Here is a 16582-nt window from a genome sequence, read left to right as displayed (position 1 = left end):
ATCAGCAGGGTGACTAGGTTACAGTAATCTATTGTACATTTCAAAATAGCTAAAGATAACAAATGTTTCTAGCTTAACGAAAAGGCAAATATATAGGGTGATGAATATCTTGATCACAATGATGTGATCTTTACAAATTATGAGTGTATTTAGTAATCACATGTACCCCCAACATATGTGCATCAATTATGTATCAAAAAAATTGAAACTAAAAAATAAGGAGGTCGAGAGGAAAACTGTAACACCCAGTGAAGCTGAGGGAAACGTGAAGGCTGTCTTAGTCAACAGATTTGCCCTTTTCCCTTTAATCTGCTAATTATCAATTGATACGGTTTGGCTCTGTGTCTCCACCCAGATCTCACCTTGAATTGTAATAATCCTCACATGTTGTAGAAGGGAACTGGTGGGAGCTAACTGAATTAAGGGGGTGGATTTTTCCCATGCTGTTCTCGTGATAAGTGAATGAGTCTCAGAAGATCTGATGGTTTTATAAAGGGCAATTCCCCTGCACACACTCTCCTGCCTACCACCATGTAAGACGTGACTTTGCTCCTCCTTTGCCTTCCGCCATGATTGTGAGGCCTCCCCAACCGTGTGGAACTGTGGATCCATTAAACCTCTTTCCTTTATAAATTACCCAGTATTAGGTATGTGTTTATTAGCAGCATTGAGAACAGACTAATACATCAGTAACTCCCTTTGAGGACATTTTAGCTGTTTGGAAATGTCTGCTCCTATCTTGATTTTTTTTTTTTTTTTTTTTTTTTTTTTTTTTCCTGAGACAAGGTATCGCTCTGTCACCCAGGCTGGAGTGCAGTGGCACGATCTTGAAACTCTCAATATAAATGCCTAAGGTGCAACACTTGGCAGATAAGAAGCCATATGCAGACACATTCTTTTAAAATAACACATCATTATTTGGTTCTTTCTCATGTGAGAGTCAGATGACTCAGAGCCAACATAAATTCCAAGTGGTATGCAGAAAACCAATGCATAGCTGGAGAGGGAAATGAAAGTTAGTATCTGTAGTAAGGCTGAGTCAATGCAAACGGCCACACGGTCATGGATTCACAAAGATCTGGGTGTCCATCATCCTGCAGTCCAACATCTTGCACAGCCTTCAAACGCCAGCTGGCAAATCAAAAGTGGCATATGCAGTAGCAGGAGATCTGTTCACCCTCTATTTCCTCTCATCCCCATGTAGCAATCTGGTGCGATCACATAGCTCACAGCAACCTCAAACTCCTGGACTCAAGTGATCCTACCTCTTCAGCCTCCCTAGTAGCTGGGACTACAGGTGTGTGCCACCCTGCCAGGCTGATTTTTGTAGTTTTTGTAGAGACAGAGTCTCACTAGGTTGCCCAGGCTAGTCTCGAACTCCTGGGCTCAAGCAATCCTCCCGCCTTGCAAATACAGAGTTTGATAAAAGACCTCCTGAGGTCCTATAGAGAGAAGTCTTTAAGCTCCAGGGCAGAGACAATTTGCATTTTTCTCACCACCCACGGAATGCTAACTGGGCAGCCCAGGGTACCCGGGATCTCAGGCCATCGAGTGTCCTTTGAGATGTTAGGAGGAAGCAGAACAGCCAGCTCCCAAATGAAACACAGCAAAATGCTCACCCTTCAAGGGTCTGCTTTTGTTTTGTTTTTCTTTTTTGAAATGGTCTCACTCTGTCGCCCAGGCTGGAGTGCGGTGGTACGATTTTGGCTCACTGCAACCACCACCTATTGGGTTCAAGCAATTCTCCTACCTCAGCCTTCCAAGTAGCTGGGACTACAGGCACGCACCACCACAGTCGGTTAATTTTTGTTTTTCGTTTTTTTGGTAGAGACGGGATTTCACCATGTTGGCCAGGCTGGTCTCAAACTCCTGACCTCAAGTGATCTGCCTGCCTCAGCCTCCTAAAGTGCTGGGATTACAGGCATGAGCCACCGCGCCCGGCCTTCTTCAAGGGTCTGAATCCAGCCAGTGTCCTACGTCATACCTGCTTCAGCCTATGCAATGGAGAGAGCCTGAGATTTTATTTCAATAAGAAAATCTACTGAGTTGCATTACATCAAACTAAAAGGGAGAAACACAAATATAAAAAATAAAAATCCAGAAATTCCAATACTAGGCAACCCTCCAAAATGTGGCAAAGCTCTGTGTATATTAAAAATGTATTGAGTCCGGGCACGGTGGCTCACGCCTGTAATCTCTGCACTTTGGGAGGTTGAGGTGGGTGATCACTTGAGGTCAGGAGTTCAAGACCAGCCTGGACAACATGGTGAAACCCTATCTCTATTAAAAAGAAAAAAAAAACTAGCTGGGCATGGTGGCAGGAGACTATTAATCCCAGCTATTCGGGAGATTGAACCCAGAAAGCGGAGGTTGCAGTGACCCAAGATCACTTCACTGCACTCCAGCCTGGGCGACAGAGTGAGACTCTGTCTCAAAAAAAAAAAAAAGACCATTGAAACATGTGACATCCACCTTTTTGTAATAGTTCCCATGGCCTACACAAATGCATACGAAATGCTTAATATTTTGCTTGCACTATTCTTTTCTGCTGGAAGGGTCGTTCTGATTTAAAAATTATACTTTCCCATTCTTTGCTTTTTCATTAATGCTGTTTTCTTTGCCCCAGGGTTATAGAGTGGAAAGTCCCACAATCTTTTTCTTCTCTATTTTCAGGTAGATGCATTTTATTACTATATTCTATCCATTTATTCCATCTATCCCATTTATCATCTACCTACCTATTATTATCTATCATCTATGTATTCCATCTACCTGTCATTGATCTATCATGTACCAATCTACATTTTTGTCTTGTAGAAAAACGACCTCTTGGCGAGAATGCAAAGAAGGGAACGCTTATACACTGTTGGTGAGAATGTAAAATTGTACATCTTCTATAGAAAACAGTATGTAGATTTCTCAGAGAACTAAAAATAGATCTACCCTTTGACCTAGCAACTCCAGTAATGGTTATCTACTCAAAGGAAAGAAATTATCAGAAAAGACACCTACACTTATATTTTTATTGCAGCACAATTCACAGTAGCAAAATCATGGAATGAACCTGAGTGTTCACTGGATGAAGAAAATGTGGTATACACACACCGAGGAATACTATGCATCTATAAAAAGGAATGAAACTATATCTTTTGCAGCAACATAAATTGAGCTGCAGGTCAATATCCTAAGTGAAATAACTCAGAAACAGAAAATCAAATACCACATGTCCTCGCTTATAAGTCGGAGTTAAAAAAATGGGTACACATGGACCTATAGAATGAAATTAACAGACACAGGACACCTTAAAAAGGGGGAAGGTGGGAGGGGATGAGGGTGGAAAAATTACCTATCTGGTATTACTTTCACTGTTTGGGGGATAGAAAGCCGATCCCCACCACTAGGCAATATATCCATGTAACAAACCTGCACCCTTATGCCCTGAATCTATTTGTTTTTTCAACATTGACTTCCATGGTCACTATTTGTGAAATCACTCCTCATGAACCAGGACTTGCATGTTTTCTTGTTTCTCAGGTGAACTGTCACCCCTACAACTCAGCTTGCAACCAGCCCTGGCCACCACCAGTTTCCCCACACTGAGCTGAATATTGGACATGCCCATCTTAGACATTCCAGCCCATTCTGAAATTCCACATCGATTGACCCGACAAAGTCTGAAGTTCCAGGGCAATTTATCTGGAAAAGCTCACCTGGAATCACGTGTCATTTCAACCAACAACTGTTGAAGAGGACGTAGTATCAAAACCAAGGGTATCAGTTATTTATAAGGGTTTTGTGGTGGTTGGTCCAAGCATCTCTCCTCCACGCCATCACTCCTTTCAAGAGCTGCCTCTGTTTTCTAATTTAGCACAGGAATTTAGATGCCCCTAAATAAGTAGGCATCCAGTATCCACCCACACCAGTTTTTGTGAGAGTACATATGGAGACACTGCCACCACCCCTGCTCTCCTACTGCATACCCCACCATGCCAAAGCGTGGTAGCTCACACCTGAAATCCCAGTGTTTTGGGAGGCCAAAGAGGAGGAACACTTGAGATCAGAGGTCTGAGACCAGCCTGAGCAACACAGTGAGACCTCATTTCTACAAGGAAGTTAAAATATATATATATATATGTAGGGCATAGTGGCACACACCTGTGGTCTCAGCTTTTCAGCAAGCTGAGGCCGGAAGATCACTTGAGCCCAGGAGTTTGAGGATGCAGTGAGCTAGGATTATGCCACTGCACTGTAGCCTGGGCAGCAGAGAGACCCCATCTCTAAAAAGAGGAGGAGGAGGAGGGAAAATGCTGCTCCTTCTCAGACCCAAAGTAAAAAGGTTTTTGGTCTCACACTGACCAGAAAAACATTGATATTTACTTAAGCAATATTAAAAGGGTCACTGCTTTAGAACAGAGGATTAAAGAGAAAGTAAAATCAACACTGAGATAGGAGGACGGAGAACATCAACTGAGTTCCGATGCCAGTGAAGACGAGAAAAGGCTACAACTATCTAGGTGAAATATCTACTTGTCTTAGAAAAAGCCTTTTGGCAGCAACATAAAATTCATACCTGTTAGTTTTTAAATTCCTATGGATGCTGAAGCAAATAACCACAATGTGGGTGGCTGAAAGTAACAGAAGTTTATTCTTTTCCAGTATTGGAAACCAGGAATCTGAGATCAAGCTGTGGACAGGGCTGGACTCACCCTGGAGGCTCTAGGGGGGGTTCCTTCCTGCCTCTCCCAGTTCTTGGTGGCTCCAGGTGACGCTGTCATAGGACAAAGGGCCCCGGGTGCCGACCTCTTGGGGAGGGCCCTGCCCCGCTGCGGCTCGGGGTACCCGCGCAGGGCTACCCCTGCGTCCTGGGTCTCCCCGGGGGGCGCTTGAGGAGGTGGAGCTTCCCCCACAGCCCCGGCGAGTCTCCCCGACCGGCCGGGTGCCTTCCCTGGAAGGCTGACGGCTCCTCTCGGAGGCCGCCCAACGTCACAAAACCTCTTGCGGGTCACCTCGCCTGGGGGACCTCGTGCGCCCTCCCAGGCAGCGACCGCAGGGACACGGGCCTCCATTTGCCCAGCGGCAGGGTCCTAGGCGTGGAATGTACACATTGCTCCCAGTTCGCCCGCCCCCTCCGGCTCGGAGCCCGAGAGCCGCCTGCTCTCATTTCAAATCGGATAATAGGGACGCTGAGAATAACTACGACCAGCACCGCGAAGACGCCCCTCTCGTGGGTCAGAGGTCGGCGCCCCCGCTCCGCAAGCACCCAGCACCCGCCCGGGGACCCCTGGTGGCCTCAGGCCTCCAGGCCCGCCCCGGAGCCCCCTATTGGCCCCTCATTACCGCCCCGAGGCCCTCTGGCCCCCCACACCCGCCCCGAGGCCTGTGGCGCAGTTCTGCGGACGGGGGAGGACCTGCAGGCCGCAAGGCTGCACCAATGCCGCCGCCCGCCCCGACCACCGTCCTGAGGCCAGCAGCGCCTCTCATTGGGCTGCGAGAGCTGCTCGGCTTCCCGGCTGCGTTTCCCGGCCCGAGCGGGAAGGCGACGGCGAAGCGGACTCCGAGCCCAGTCGAGCTGTGAGGACCGATGGGAGGCGAGCCCGCCCCTCGGGCGCGCCCATGGCTTAGGCGAGAGCCGCGGCACCCGATGCGGGCGCTACTGAAGGGCGTCTGGCTGCGGGTTCGGCGGCGGCGCCTCTCCGGCAAGAGCCCTTGGTCCATTATGCGCTTCTTTTTTTGTTGTTTTGGAGACGGAGTCTTGCTCTGTCACGCAGGCTGGAGTGCAGTGGCACGATCTTGGCTCACTGCGAGCTCTGCCTCCCGGGTTCATGCCATTCTCCTGCCTCAGCCTCCCGAGTAGCTGGGACCACAGGCGCCCGCCACCACGCCCGGCTAATTTTTTGTAATTTTAGTAGAGACGGGGTTTCACTGTGTGAGCCAGGATGGTCTCGATCTCCTGACCTTGTGATCCGCCCGCCACGGCCTCCCAAAGTGCTGGGATTACAGGCGTGAGCCACCGCTCCCGGCCTATTGTGCGCTTCTCAGGGCGGCTTCTGCCTCCAGGACCCAGCAGCAGCTGCGGCAGACGTCGGCCGCATAACACGTTCCCGCCCATTGGCCCGCCCTGGCCAGGTGCTGTGCATGTCATCGCGTCGGAAGGAAGTACGCCAATAGGGTGAAGGGGTCAGACAGCACTGACAGCCTTTGCGATGGCCGAGGCGGGACTAGGAGGACGTTCCCGGTAACGATTGGACAGGATCTCGCGTAAGGACGCCTGCGACACTAGAAATAACGAGCAACTGGATTGGCTGCCTCCATCGCAAAGTGGGTGGGTCTTGCATCCTCGGGCCTAATGATTGGTCTTTCCAAGTGCGGGAAGCGGCAAGCATATGGTCTGGAAACATTTGGTACCCAAACGCTGCCAGCCAAAACGTCCGTCTCCCGGGCCGGAGAGGCTCGTCATCGCCGCATACCCATGGTCTCTTGCCTGTCTCTGGGCATCTCTGGCCACGTCCGCCCCGGCCCCCGAAAGGCCCGGCTCTTGGCCGCTCTGCCCTGGTGTGGCGGTGAAGGGAGGGGACCGGGGCCTCGGGGCGGGTGGCGGCCGCACCGCGAGAGCCATGTGCCTCGCAATCTGAGAGCCTGAGCTGCGTGAGGGAGGCCAAGCCCCCGCGAGCCGCAGCCCCTGCCTTGCTAGTTCAACAACACGCGAAAAAGGTAGATGAGAACTGGTGCGGGGATAGGTTTGGGTGGGGTTCACTTGGCACCACCCAATTTCTAAATCGGTCATATTTTCTGAGTAGTTCTACCAACAAAGGTCAAGCTGGAGTCAAGTGCTTTAATCCCAGCACTTTGGGAGGCCCAGCCTAGAGGATACATTGAGGCTATGAGTTTGAGACCAGCCTGGGCAACATAGCAAGACTGCCTCTACAAAAAGTTTTTGGTTTTTGTTGTTGTTGTTGTTTTGAGACGGAGTCTCCCTCTGTCGCCCAGGCTGGAGTGCAGTGGCACAATCTCGGCTCACTGCAACCTCCGCCTCCCGGGTTCAAGCGATTCTCCTGCCTCAGCCTCCTGAGTACCTGGGACTACAGGCACCCTCCACCACGCCTGGTTAATTTTTGTATATATAGCAGAGACGAGGTTTCACCATGTTGGCCAGGCTGGTCTTTAACTCCTGACCTCAAGTGATCCGCCTGCCTCTGCCTCCCAAAGTGCTGGGATTACAGGCATGAGCCACCGCACCCAGCCACAAAAAGTTTTAAAATTACCTGGGCATGGTGGTGCATGCTGGTAGACCCAACTACTTGGGAGACTGAGACGGGAGGATTGCTTGAGGCCAGGAATTTGAGACCAGCCTGGGCAACATAAGGAGACTCCGTATCTAGAAAACATATATATATTAGCTAGGTGTAGTGGTGTACGCCTGTGGTCCCAGCCACTCAGGAGGCTGACGTAGAAGGATCGCTTGAGCCCAGGAGGTCAAGGCTGCGGTGAGCTATGATCGCACCACTGCACTCTTTGCTGGGCCAGAGCCAGACCCTGTCTCCAAGAAAATAAAAGGACACAGCCACACACAGGGATGACCATGTGAGGACACAGGGAGGATCGCTTCAGCCTGGGAAGTGGAGGCTGCAGTGAGCTATAATCACGCCACTGCACTTCCCAGGCTCAAGCGATCCTCCCACGTCAGCCTCCCGAGTAGGCGGGGCCACAGGTTTGTGCCACAATTCCGGGCTAATTATTTGTAGAAATGAAGACTTCATATGTTGCTCAGGCTGGTCTTAAACTCCTGAGCTCCCATGATCCTCCCGCCTTGGCCTCCCAAAGCGCTGGTATTATAGGCATGAGCCACTATGCCTGGACCAATTCTTAAGTGGTGACTTGACTTGTTTATTAGTTAATGTCTCACTCAGCTTCCTTCAAATGCTGAGCCTCCGTCCTCTTGCTAAGCTCTTTTAAGAAGGTTGTGTACCATGTCAACCTGTTCTAAATATTTGAGGAGAGAAAGTTCTAGAATTCACGTCCCCACCAACTTTCTTTTTTTCTTTAAAAAAAATTTTTTAAGAGACACAGTCTTGCTCTGTTGCCTGGGCTGGAGTGTGGTGGTGCAATCACAGCTCACTGTAGCCTCGACCTCCTGGGCTCAGGTGATCCTCCTACTTCAGTCTCCCAAGTAGGTGGGACCACAAGTGTGCATAACCATACCCAGCCAATTTTTGTTTGTTTGTTTACTTTTTGTAGCGGAGAGGTCTCGATCTCCTGGCTTCACATGATCCTCCCGCCTCAGCCTCCCAAAGCACTAGTATTACAGGCATGAGCCACCGTGCATGGCCACCACTGACTTTCTGAACCCCAAGTGTATTAGCCACCATAACAGACACCTTTTGTCTGATACATTCTGTGGATCATATTCCTTTTTTATATATAATTTTACCTTTTATTTTAGATTTGAGTGGTACAGGTACAGGTTTGTTTCATGGGTATATCATGTGACACTGAGGTTTGGAATGCAGATGATCCCATCACCCAGGTACTGAGCATAGCACCCAACAGGTAGTGTTTCAGCCCTGGCCCCTCCATCTCTCCACCCTCTAGTATTCCCCAGTATCTACTGTTCCCAACTTTATATCCATGTATAGATTATGTTTCTTAGAGTTCTCTAAATAATGGGGCAGGGAAGGTAGTATGAATGATGCAAAGGTGTGGCAAATTGATTCTGCAAAATTAACCTTTTTTGAATAAAATATTCAATTTTCTGAAGCGAGCAGGCTACTTTCTCAAGCAAAATTTCATTTGAATCCTCCACCCCCAGCCTGCAGAGAGAGAGGGAGGGAGGGAGACCTCTTAAGAGTTTTATTTGTTCTCTTGCAGTCTTATGACTTACTTCTTAATGAAAACCCTTATTGTTTTCTAAGAGAAAAAAAAGAGAGAATGAATGCGATGTTCGAAATGGGATTATGTAGAAATTTTAGGAGCATAAAGAGAAATTGAAGAATTATGAAAACAAAGGCCAGAAAAGCAAACAGTGTTCTTCCTCTACGTAGCAGCCAGATGGCGTTTTAGGTAAATACACCGCAAACTGCACAGCCAGGTCCCCATCTCAAAGGGCTTTCCACGGAGCAAAAGCAGTTTTGATTGTATCGTCATCACCACCATCAACTTTTTTTTCCACTCACATGATGTATGCCAATATCATTATTCTCGTTATTTGTATAACCATCATCATCATCAATGTCTCGTGAATTTTTGCATGTTATTTTTAACATAGCATGTAAACAGCACCTCCCCACAGAAAAACTAGCTCAGGATAAACATCTCTAAGAGTATTTCATAGGAGCTGATAGTTTGACCAACAAAAAAATGTTTTCTTTTCCCAAAATAAAGTTCTGTGGCTTGTCTCAGGGAAAGTTTTTTATTTGTTTATTTGTTGGATTTTTGGTTTGGTTTGGTTTTGTCTCATTTCTGGGTTTGGTGGTTGGTGATTGAGTTTGTTTCTGGCTTAAAGGGCACCCTTGATGAAGAAATGTTTATGTTTTCAGATATGTAGGCTTTAGTAAACTAGCTCACTCTGAGAAATCTAAAGTTTCAATTGCTCTGTGAACACCACTGAAAGAATCCACCTTCCTTCTCAAACCACATTCTCAAGGGCAGACTTGAGGATGCTAGAACTCCCGTCCCCTCTCCCCTCTCCCCTCCCCCTCTCGCCTCCCCTCCTCCCCTCGCCTCCCCTCCTCCCCTCCTGAGGCTCTGTTGCCCAACCTCCGCCTCCCGGATTCAAGCCATTCTCCCTGCCTCAGCATCCCCAGTAGCTGGGATTACAGGCACCCAGCACAATGCCCAGCTAAGTTTTGTATTTTTAGTAGAGATGCAGTTTTGCCATGTTGGCCAGGCTGGTCTCAAACTCCTGACCTTAGGTGATACACCCACCTCGGCCTCCCAAAGTGCTGGGATTATAGGCGTGAGCCACTGTGCCCAGCCTAGAACCATTTTCAACAACAAAAGACTCAACACATTCATGCTTCCATGCGACATGGCAAGTCCACTTCGAGATGGTGCCTTTATTTACCTTTGATTATTCTTCACCATACACCCATCTGACTTTGTAGAATCTTCACAATGATGAACAGCCCAAGACTCATATGGCCAGAACTGAGACCTGAGACTGTCAACGAGAACAAAGTGTCCCGATATTTATTTCTGCTTGGACTGTTATTCAAGATATTCAGTATATTCAATAAATATTCAATGCTGTTCAAAATACTCAATAACAGATACAGGAACTGTCCAAGGAGAAGGACTCTGGTCTCAATGGCAAGATGATGTCCTGGGTCAGGCATTGCCAACATGAACCATGAGGAGATTGGGAGTCCCAATCTGGGGTGTGGCATCCAGAGAGCTTAGGTCTCGGACAGAGGCTGTTTAACCTACCACTGCAGAAGTGTGGCCATATTTTAAGCCCAAGAATGTCCCAAGAAATATTGTAAAGCCAAGAAGTGTGTACGCACCGGCTGATCAGCCTTGTTTTTGCTCAAATCCATCTTATGAGTGTTTGGTAGTAGAATCCTCCATTCAAACAATCTAACCCAAAACAAATGGAGACATTGAATGATTCCAAGTAAACAACTAGCTCTCGAATTCAGGGGAAAGAAATGGCCATATTTCAACTCATTCTGAGCATATCCTTTTAAGGTAGAGAAAGAGGCAGAAAAAAATAGTATGTACTTCCTGACGCAGCAATGCTCTCTCATTCCATAGAATGTTGTAGCAGCCCCCTCAAGACTGATAATGACCTGCAGAATGAATACCAAGGACACTCACAGGATATAGGGGTCTTCTTGAAGCTTTACAGTTCTAGCCTGTCCCTCTTCTGGCACATTGCCCCAGTGGGAGCAGGCTTTTTTGTGGAATTAAAAAGTAACCAGGAATTCCCCGATTATACTAGGTTGGTACAAAAGTGATTGCAGTTTTGAGAGCGTGCGCGTGTGTGTGTGTGTGTCTAAAATGGAGTCTCGCTGTGTTGCCCAGGCTGGAGTGCAGTGCCATAATTTCGGCTCACTGCAGTCTCTGCCTCCTGGGCTCAAGCGATTCTCGTGCCTTGGCCCCCCAAGTAGCTGGCACCACAGGCACGCACCACCATGCCCAGCTATTTTTTGTATTTTTAATACAGATGAGGTTTCACTATGTTGACCAGGCTGGTCTTGAACTCCTGACCCCAAGTGATCCGCCCACCTTGGCTTCCCAAATTTTTGAGATTACAGGCATGAGCCACTGCGCCCAGTCTGGCCATTACTTTTAATGGCAAAAACTGCAATTACGTTTGCACCAACCTAATTTATAAGCCTACATTTCGGTTTACGCCAATCCTCCAGCAACTATACTTCAGAATGGCATGGAAAAAATACGCAGCTTTTCAGGGAAGTAGAACCATTGGTGCCTGTAACTGTCTGTAAAAGCCACTTTCTCCTCAGCCGTGGGATGCAGGAGGCATGTTCTTCCTGCTGAGTCATGAGGATGTAGCCTCTGCCACATTCTGAGATCAAATTCCAAGATTCATCTGGGGGTCCTCAGTCATCACTGCCTAGTGTAAAACTCCAGCTCCAATGAACAACTTGAAAGTGGAAGAATCGGATACATGCGCCACTACTCCCAGGGTAGCATCAAATCCAACATCTTCTGGCAAACTCAAAGCATGGATGCTAAACACAGAAATACACTCCTGACGGGAATGTTTTCATGCACGTCCGTGTGAAGAGACCACCAAACAGGCTCTGTGTGAGCAGTAAAGCTTTTTAATCACCTGGGTGCAGGCGGGCTGAGTCTGAAAAGAGTCAGCGAAGGGAGACGGGTGGGGCCGTTTTATAAGATTTGGGTAGGTAGTGGAAAATTACAGTCAAAGGGGGTTGTTCTCTGGCTGGCAGGGGTAGGGGTCACAAGGTACTCAGTGGGGGAGCTTTTGAGCCAGGATGAGCCAGGAGAAGGAATTTCACAAGGTAATGTCATCAGTTAAGGCAGGAACATTTTCACTTCTTCTGTGATTCTTCAGTTACTTCAGGCCATCTGGATGTATAAGTGCAGGTCACAGGGGATATGATGGCTTAGCTTGGGCTTAGAGGCCTGACAGATGTAAATTAACTCCGCTGCAGTGAAAAGCAGTTTGGAGAGTTCTCAAGGAACTCAGAACTACCATTCAACCCAGCAATCCCATTACTGTTTATAAACCCAAGGAAAAATACATTCTTCTAACCTAAAGACAACTGCACGTACATGTTCATTGGAGCTCTATTCACAATAGCAAAGACACGGAATCAACCCCGGTGCCCATCCATGTGGAGTGGGTAAGGAAAATGTGGTACATATACACCATGGAATACTACACAGCCATAAAAAAGAATAAAATCACGTCCTTTGTAGCAACAAAGATGCAGCTGGAGGCCATTATTCTAAGCAAATTAATTCAGGAGCCAAATATGGGGCATATTCTCACTTATAAAGTGGGAAGTAAACATTGGGTACTCATGGACATAAAGATGGGAACCATAGACACTGGGGACTACTAGAGGGGAGAGGAGGGGAAGGGGACAGGGCTGGAAAAGTGCCTCTTGGGTACTATGCTCACTACCTGAGTGACGGGATTCATACAGGAGCTAGAAAGAAATTATTCAGGCAGATAGGGTAAAAGAGTCCTCGGCGGAATTTCTCTTTTAACAAAAAGCAGCTCCAAAATCATTTCTTTTCTAACAAAGAGCAGCCTGAAAAATCATGCTGCAGACATAGATAAGCAAGCTGGAAGCTTGCACAGGTGAATACCGGCAGCTGTGCCAATACAAAAGGGCTACGTGGGGGCCAGGCACGTTCAACATGGAGGCTCCATCTTCCCTTTTCTTTGTCACCGTGTGTACCTTAAAGGAACAGGCAACATAGTGCCAACCAGGTAGAGAATCCATCTGCATAATAAAAGATTAGGGTGAAAGTGGCCAGGTTTGGGTGCCCTATGCAAATGGCATGCCTATTCCTAACCAGTTTTTTTGTGCCCTATGCAAATGACACACCTGGTCCAACCAATCTTTTGCACTCTGTGTAAATCAGACACCACCTCATCAAGCTCATCTATAAAACCCATTGCATTTTGTTGCAGACCAGAAAACCCACTCGGGACCTCCTCTCTGCAGGAGAGAGCTCTTCTTGTTCCTTCACCTATTAAACCTCCGCCCTTAACCTCACTTCTTGTATGTCCACATCCTTGATTTCCTCAGCGTGAGACAACAAACCTCAGGTATCACCCTAGATGAACAACGCTGCTTCAGAATCATTCATACCCCAGACCTCAGCATCACGCATTATATCCATGTAACAAACACACATGTGCCCCCTGAATCTATAATAGAAGTTGACATTTAAAAATACACTCTAAAGGACATATATTGTATGATTTCACGTATATCAGTACCTCTAGAGTAGGCAAATTCATGGAGTCAGAAAGTAGAATGGTGGTTACTAGGGGCTGGGGGAGTAGAGAATGGGGAGTTAGTGTTTAATGGGGACAGAGTTTCAGGTGGGAAGATGAAGAATTTCCAGAGGTGGATGGTGGTGACAGATGCACAATATGAGTGCACTTAATGCCACTCAACTGTACACTTGAAAATAGCTAAAATGGTCAGTTTTGTCTTATGTATACTTTGCCACACAATTCTTTTTTTGAGATGGTGTCTTGCTATGTGGGCCAGGCAGGTCTTGAACTCCTGGGCTCAAGCGATCTTCCCACCTTAGCCTCCCAAAGTGTTGAGATTACAGGCGTGAGCCACAATTTCTAAAACGACACACAGCGTTTGCCACAGTTTCTACAACGACATATAGAGACTTGTTATCTTTATAAAGGAAGAGCAGTGAAGGGCATGCAGACTAGAAAGAGAGCCGTTTCCGAGGCTCATCTTTGACCCCTGGTTTCCAGGCACCTGTCCCTGTGACCCATCGCAGCCCATGTGCTGCACACCTCTCCCAGGAATGTATTATTTGTCCTTTTTCTCCAAAACTGCCAAAGTTAATATTTTGTCATAAGCAGCCCTACTTGTGAACCACGCAGCAATGCTCTGGAGGAAAAACATACAAACTCACTTTCTCTGGTGACTGGAAGAAGCTCTTTCATCAGAAACTGGGTTGAAAGTGTTGGATGAAAACGAAAACCCCGATCTCACTGGAGCTGGTGCATGGCAGCTCGAGCCTGTGGTTAGTGAAGCCCCAGGGCTCCCTCCTCCGCAGGCTGATAGCGCATCAGCGGCTGGGGCTGATAGTGAACCCTCCGGGGACTGCATCTCTCCCAAGAACTCTCTCACTGCGAGTGAGAAAGCAGAAACAAGTGTGGTTTTCCTTAATAATTCCTCAGGATGAGAAAGCAGAAACAGGCGTGGTTTTCCTTAATAATTCCTCAGGATGAGAAAGCAGAAACAGGCGTGGTTTTCCTTAATAATTCCTCAGGATGAGAAAGTAGAAACAGGTGTGGTTTTCCTTAATTCCTCAGGACTCGCAGGCAGACCAAACAATTAGCCTACATGTGAAATAAACATGAAGTTTCCCTATCAGGAACCAATCTAAATGCCCGGATATTTAAATGATGCCAGCCCAATACAGCCCAAGGGTGATCAGAAACCCATCCCATTACAGGGAGCTTCAGAACGTGACAAACCAGTACTTCAAGGGTGAACGATTAAAAGGTTTGAGAATGTACCATAGTTGGTGTAAGAAAAAAAAAAAGAGAGATACAGAGACAGAGACAGGGTCTGGCTCTGTCGTCCAGGCTGGGGTGCAGTGGTGCAATCGCAGCTCACTGCAGCCTCAAACTCCTGAGCTCAAGCAATCCACCTGCCTCAGCCTCTCTAATACCTGGGGCTACAGGTGCACGCCACCACACTCAGCTAATTTTTAATATTTTGTAGAGATGGGGGTCTCACAATGTTGCCCAGGCTGGTCCTGAGCTCCTCAGCCTCCTGAGTAGCTGAGACTACAGGCATGTGCCACCACATGCAGCTATTTTTAAAAATTTTCTGTAGACATGGGGTTTCAATGTGTTGCCCAGTCTGGTCTCAAACTCCTGGGCTCAAGCAATTGCCTCACCTCAGCCTGCCAAGTATCTGAGACTATAGGTGTGTGCAAACACACTCAGCTAATTTTTTATTTTTTGTAGACACGGAGTCTCGCTGTGTTGCCTAGGCTGGTATCAAACTCCTGGGCTCAAGCGCTCCTCCTGCATCAGCTTCTCAAAGTCCTGGGATTACAGGCATGAGCTACCGCACTCAGCCTCATTTTCTTTCTCTGCTTTTTGCAGAAAAAAGACAATTAGAATTATGTCAGGAAAAAAGCCAAGGAAACCTGATCCATGTTTAACACAGGGAAGACACTTTTTTTTTCTTTTTTTTTTTTTTTTGAGATGGAGTCTCACTCTGTCGTCCAGACTGGAGTGCAGTGGCGTGATCTTGGCTCACTGTAACCTCCACCTCGCAGGTCCAAGCGATTCTCCTGCCTAAGCCTCCCAAGTAGCTGGGATTACAGGCACGTGCCATCACGCCTGGCTAATTTTTGTTTTTTTAGTAGACACGGGGTTTCACCATGTTGGCTGGTCTCAAACCCCTGATCTCAGGTGATCTGCCTGCCTCGGCCTCCCAAAGTGTTGGGATTACAGGCATGACCCACTGCACCCAACCAACACTTTTATTTCAAATACAAATAAAATTTGAGTTAGGAGGAATAAGTTCAAGGGATCCATTGTATAATATGGGGACTATAGTTCACAACAATGTATTGCATACTTGAAAATCACTGAGAGCAGATTTTAAATATTCTCATCACACACATAAAAGATAAATATATAAGGTGATACATATGTTAATTAGTTCAATTTAGCCACTCTGCAATGTACACGTATTTCAAAACATCATATTGTACATCATAAATATATGCTATTTTTATTTGTCAATTTTTAAAAATATAAAAAGAGGCCGGGCACGGTGGCTCACGCCTGTAATCCCAGCACTTTGGGAGGCCGAGGTGGGTGGATCTCAGGGGTTTGAGACCAGTCTGGTCAACATGGTGAAACCCCATCTCTACTCAAAATACAAAAATCAGCCAGGTGTGGTGGCATGTGCCTGTAATCCCAGCTACTTGGGAGGCTGAGACAAGAGAATTGCTTGAACCTGGGAGATGGAGGTTGCAGTGAGCCGAGATGGTGCCACTGCACTCCAGCCTTGGCGACAGAGTGAGACTCCATCTCAATAAATAAATAAATAAAAATCCATCCTGCCAAATCCTTTTTTAAGAATGTTGTTGTTTCCATTGACATATAATAACTGTCCATATTCCCGGGATACACAGTGATATTTCAATATATATAATGTATAGTGGTCACAGCAGGGTAATTGGCATATTCATCATCTCACACATGTACCATTTGTTTGTGTTGGCAACATTTAATATCCTCTCGGCTACTTGAAACTGTATATTATTGTTGCGTAGAGTCATCCTACAGTGCTATAAAACACTAGAACTTACTCCCACTCTCTACCTATAACTTTGTATCCTTTAACAAATCTTACTTTTA

At 47.0% G+C, this 16582-nt stretch overlaps 1 pseudogene; it reads left to right on the top strand.

Annotated features, from left to right (window-relative positions):
- LOC103889695 (zinc finger protein 839-like) overlaps positions 1–9401 on the top strand; it is a 32716-nt pseudogene extending 23315 nt beyond the window's left edge.
- Positions 9402–16582: the final 7181 nt, after the last annotated feature.

This window comes from Pongo abelii, chromosome X (genome assembly GCF_028885655.2).
Source record: "Pongo abelii isolate AG06213 chromosome X, NHGRI_mPonAbe1-v2.0_pri, whole genome shotgun sequence".
Lineage (NCBI taxonomy): Eukaryota > Metazoa > Chordata > Mammalia > Primates > Hominidae > Pongo > Pongo abelii.
The sequence above is the reverse complement of the archived record's forward strand: the minus strand, read 5'-3'. Positions and strand labels throughout refer to the sequence as shown.